The sequence below is a fragment of the Pogona vitticeps genome, chromosome 4 (genome assembly GCF_051106095.1).
Source record: "Pogona vitticeps strain Pit_001003342236 chromosome 4, PviZW2.1, whole genome shotgun sequence".
NCBI classification, from domain to species: domain Eukaryota; kingdom Metazoa; phylum Chordata; class Lepidosauria; order Squamata; family Agamidae; genus Pogona; species Pogona vitticeps.
The window spans coordinates 163,706,575-163,712,574 of NC_135786.1; positions in this window are offsets into that span (position 1 = coordinate 163,706,575).

Below are 6,000 nucleotides of genomic sequence, written 5' to 3' on the forward strand. Positions count from 1 at the left end.
CTATCCGCCAAAGATGAAAAAAGGCGGTGCGGACCACCGACGCCACCCGAGTCTCCATGGTGAGTGCCGGGTCCAGATGGATCCCCAGACTGCAAACCCCACTCTTTGTGGCAAGGGTCACCCCCCCAAACGAGAGGGAGTCACCTAAGCCACCAATAGTGGGGGCACCCACCCTCAGGACCTGTCTTGTCCAGGTTCAGCCTCAGCCCATTTTCCTGCATCCATTGCAGTACAGCCCCCAGGCAGTGCTGAAGGGACAGAACATCATCACCTGCAGTAGGTGGAAAGGAGATGTAGAGCTGGGTGTCATCAGTATATTGATGACACGATGCCCCACACCCCCTGATGATCCCACCCAGCGGCCTCATATAGATATTAAACAGCATTGGGGAGATAATCGACCCCTGTGGAACCCCACAGTTGAGACTCCACAGGGCCGAGACACTCTCCCCAAGCTGAACTCTCTGGGGACGGTCCTCCAAGAAGGAACGGAGCCAGGCAAGCGCCAAACCACCAATTCCCAACTCGGAGAACCTCCCCAGGAGGATACCGTGGTCGACGGTATCAAAGGCCGCCAAGATGTCGAGGAGGACCAACAGAGATATTTTACCCGTCAGCCTCCCTCAACAGGTCATTGTACATGACGACCAGTGCCGTTTCCGTACTGTTTCGCGGCCTGAAGCCCGACTGAAACGGATCCAGGGCATCTGTTTCATCCAAAAGAGCCTGAAGCTGGTCAGCCACCACCCTCTCCACCACTTTACTGATGAAAGAAACATTGGCGACGGGCCTGTAATTGCCAATTTCGTCCGCCGCCAAATTCGGTTTCTTTCTTATGAGCCTAATGAGTGTCTCCTTGAGAGCAGGAGGGAGGAAAGACCCATTAATTATTGCTGTGGCCCATTCAGTCATTGTAGGCCTGGCTGCTTTGATCAGCCAGGCCGGACAAGGGTCAAGGGAGGAGGTGGTGGCACGACAGCGATCAAGCGCTTTGTCCACAGTATCCGGCGTCACAGGCTGAAAGCACTCAAGGATTACTGGGCAATACGGAGTGCTGGACATCTCTGCTCGACTCACTGTATTTTAAAAAGGAGACAGATCCCGGCGGACGGCCTCCACTTTAGACTGAAGAAATGCTGCAAATTGGTCCGGTGAAAATCCGCTTGCCTGGCTCCGTTCCTTCTTGGAGGACCGTCCCCAGAGAGTGTGACAGTGTCTACAGCCCTGGTGGCAGCAGTGAACCAACTGTCAACCAGAGCCTTGACAGGAGTGCCAGCCAGGTCAGCCGTAAGCCCTTTCATGGCATCCTGGAATCCAATAGGATCCAGTAGTCTTTGAGGGTGGACCATAGAAATAGGTCCCTGCTCCCTGCGAGGGGGGAGCACCATTTTGAAGCTGCATTTTATTAGGTGGTGATCTGACCATGACAAGGGAACCAACTCAACGTCAGTCACCATCTGACCACACTCACTCCAACTGGTGGAAAAAACCAGGTCGAGCGTATCTGCACCTGTGGGGGGTGGGATATTCATATTCATAAATGAATACCCCCATCTCTACTGTGAAACAGTTATGGGAAGTGTCTCTCACTCTGCTATAGTAGTTAATAGAGATGGACATGAATTGGGAGTTTGACTCAGTTAATTTCCCAGCTGAACAGCTGATCTGTGGTTCAACACCCACTGGAAGGGGCTGGGCACCAAAACAGAGATCAGATGTTCAGCCAGGAGACAAAACAAACTGGCATTTCATGACCATCTCTACAAGAATTTCTTCTGAAATCCACTACCAAACAAAATATGTGTAAAGTGTTCATAGATACTGTGGCGCTTATGAGTCACTGACATCTAATTGCTTTTCCTTTATATACCGTATTGTTCTGAGTATAAACTGCTCCTGATTATAAGCTGTATCCTTAAAGTTTGGTGCTATTTTTTTAAATTAAATTTTTAACTTTTTTAACTTAAAGAAAATAGACATATTATTCAACAGCAGGGGTGGGCAAGGCAAGGCACAGAGGGGGGACAGTGGCCAGCATAGGGAGGGGGCAGAAGCCACTGGAGATGGGCACAATGGTGCAACCCGGCAGAGGGTCCTGCCCGTAGTTTCCCGGTGGCGGGACCAGTGGGCGCCTTGATCGGCAGCCAGTGGGAGGAGACCACTCCCTCCTCCGTGACTCTTCCGCCAGTCCCCCAGGCCAGAGCCACAGTGGAGGACAGAGCCTGGCAGGGGCCTCGGAGGCATTTCCAGGCCCAATCCAGGTAGATCCCACTTCTTCCTCCTCCTCCAGACACCGGCCAAGATCCCAGCCTGACGGTGCTCTCCGATCCTCATGCCTCCCCTCCCTCGCTGGCTCAGGATCCCCAGCAAGCGGGCAGACACCCTGGTGGTGGCCACAGTGCCAATCTTTGGCAGCGCCCCCCGGCCATGACAGATAATCATGAGCATCTACCCAACCACCCTGGCGGGACAACCCGAGGCGGTGGCAGGGCAGCAGGTGATGTTGCAGGGATGTGGGGGTATGGGCAGTGTGTTTGAGCCTCTCCTTCCCACTCCAAACCAGCCACAGCTTTGTAGTCTGTTGACTCGAGTGAGGCAGAGGCTGGCGAGGAGGAAGGACAGGACTCACCACTTCCAATCCAGACAAAGGAGGGAAGGAAGGAGAGCCTCCCCTGGCTAAAATGGGCAATCAGCCAAAAGAAGGTGGGACACAAGTGCAAAGCCCTGTTCACGAGGCACAGGAGCAGCAGTTGCAACGAGAGGCGGTCCTGCCCCTCCTCAGCCCCCTTTTTTGCAACATCGTGATTGTAGGCCACACCCCTAGTTTAAAGACTTACATTAGCGGGCAGAAGTGCAGCCAATACTCGGGACAATACGGTATTTGCTTTATGTCAGACAATTTATTTCCAACAGATATGGGACTTTTAGGACTTATACGTTAATAAAAGGTGTGGTTTCTGTGAACTGTTATGTTCGAAACTTTATCTGGACAATTCAGACATATGTACCTCATCCTGTACTTACCATGTTTCCATGAAAATAAGACAGGATCTTATACATTAATTTTTGCTCCAAAAACACATTAGGGCTTATTTTCAGGGGATATTTTTTCCATCTAAAACACACTATTCAAATGCAGTCGTGTCGTCTTCTGGCTGCTGCACAATGGTGGAGGGCCCATCACTTAACTGGGGCTTATTTGGGGGGGTAGAGCTTATATTAGCATCTTGAAAAGTCATACTAGGGCATATTTTCAGGGGGAAAGGGGGTACATGGGCATCTAATTCAATGCTACAGTATAGTCATTCAGTTTTATAAACAGTTGCTTTCTGCCACTATTGTCTTTTCATGTGGTTGTTTCATAAATCAAAATGCAAGCCTTGAAATGCCAGAAAAGGGGTGGGGTTCATTCTGCAGCTTTTTACAGCCATTAAAAATTGGTCTCAACATCATTGCATCAAAATGGCTGTACTACGAATCTCTGCAATGCAGTGGGTAAAACCTTTTCTACATTTAGTCATGTTCTGTCAAGTCTGAACCGACTTATAATGACCCTAACAGGGCTTTCAAGGTAAGTGTGATATTTAAACTGAGGTTTTTCCAGTTCTACTCCCTCAGTGAATTTCCATGGCCAGGTTGGGATTCAGACCCTGGTCTCAAGAGTCCTAGTGTGTTGTACCTCTCTTCTACAATAGCAAGATGTAAGGGTTTTGTTTTTTTTAATGAAGAAATGTATACTTTATATTGTGTATTTCTATTTAAACCAACCCAAAGGAAGAAAAGAATTGCATAATGCAATCCTCATGCATGTTCACTTGATAGTAAGTCCCACTGCCAACAACATGCCTTTTCCATGTCTTTTATGGATGCTTACGTTAGTGTTTTAAAATGACATGTTTTATTGGGGTAGAAATGAAGGATGCTTCAGCAAGCATGTGGTTTAAACATATAGGAATTTAAATTGTGTAGGATCACAGCAAGTACAGTACTTGAACAGCTTGAACTGTACTGCAGTGGAGAACTCCTTGTGGCCATGCATGCTTACCTTCAAGTTCTTTATAGTGCATCACCCCAGGAAGGAGAGTTCTGCATACAGTGAATTAAAATATTTTGGTCCCAAACTATGGAGACCAAGTAATAGAACTGAATGCATGAAGATCATAATGAAGTCTTTTTTATGATTTGAATTTTACTGGCATATTTTATTTTTCTGTTTTAACTTTCAGGATCAAAATCAGGGGGGAAATGGAGGGAATGTTGCCAAGATATAATGGATACATGACATTCTGTAGCGTAGTTGATTGCAGAGTAATCTACCAGGGCAATAATATACTTTAAAAACGTAAGAGATGTGATACCTGTTCCTCCTGTACCTCCTTTCTTAATTTGTTTTAACTACTTAAACTCTGGGCTTTTCTTATGCTTTTGTGACTAGAGCTTCTATGCACATGAAATCATGATCAAATGACAGTAAGTTGTACTGTTCCATATTATGCTCAGATCTGCCTCATTGTCCTGTAACATTTGACTTTTTCTACTCTACACAACATACACACTGAGGAAAATCCAAAGGGTGACTGCTCATCAATTACAGAGGAAATCAATTACAGAGACTGCTCATCAATTCACAGGAAATGGAAGAAGCAATACTCTTGCAGCTCTGAGCTGCACTCCCTGCATGTGAAATTTATTTTTTGTTGTATTTATTTATTGTATTTATATCCCACCCATCTGATCAATTGACCACTCTGCGAGAGGGGAAGCAAGCACACATGCCCAGTTCAAGGGTTTTATAGGTGCAAATTTTTCAGGGTTTTGTTCATATAAATCACTGGTTCTTAACCTTGGGTTACTCAGGAGTTTTGGACTGCAACTCCCAGAAGCCTTCACCACCAGCTGTCCAGACTAGGGTTTCTGGGAGTTGCAGTTCAAAAGCATCCGAGTAACAAAGGTTAAGAACCACTGATATAAATAACACAGTCACTCACTTCCATGTATGAAACAGAAATTCCAGACCTGGGGGAAATGGTGAAGGCAAAACTTAATTTTCTGCCCTAGACATTACAATTAACAATTACAACTATTATAATTTAACAATTACAACTGAATCTCTAAATTCCATTTTAACATATAATTTTAATCTTTCTCTATGTTTTAATCTTTTAATTTAATTTTAAATCATATGTTGTTGAATTTGTCTTTTAATATTTAACTTACTGTGTTTTTAATTGTGTAAATTTTAATGTTGTGAGCCGCTCTGGGTCTCTTGTTGGGAGAAATGTGGCATCATCATCATCATAGAAGACATTAAGGACACCATTGTCATGGAAGGAGAGCCATTCATACCTATTGCAGAAGGTAAAGAAGTAGTGTGCCTACACTATGCTGGGGAGGGGGGGAAGGCCACAAAGCAACACGAGTTGCATGATGAACAGATAACACTAAATAACTTTTCTACACAGAGGTCTGTTGGTTACAGTAGTACTTCTCATAATGAACTGCTGGAGTACTGTGCATGTCTCTCCTTAGTTCAACCCCTTCCTCCACCCAACAACCACAACAGCTTGTGCTGTAGCTGACCAAAGGATGAGGAGAAATTAAACAGATTAAAGGTCATGACAGCACTGCCATTCATTACTGATAGGTACCTAGGCTGAAATTCTGGTTCTTTGGTTGGACCCTAAATATATGGGACTGCTCAATATATAGCCTTTTTGTATCTGTTCTATGATGTCTGAAAGCCCTTGACTCTTTGCTAAGTAGGAAATGGCTCCACCCAATTACAGAGCTGTTGTGTATTCTTAGTCCTTATCAAAAGGCAGCTTTCCATAACGTGAGTTGCTTCAGATGCTTCGGCCTCCCACTTCTGAGATGACTTGCCCCTGGCCATGTTTCTTGAAGCTGATGGGAGTTGCAGACCAACGTATCTAAAGAACAGTAGACTTGAAAGGCTGTCCACAACAATTTGCAAAGAACTAGCAAGCAGCATTATCAATTACG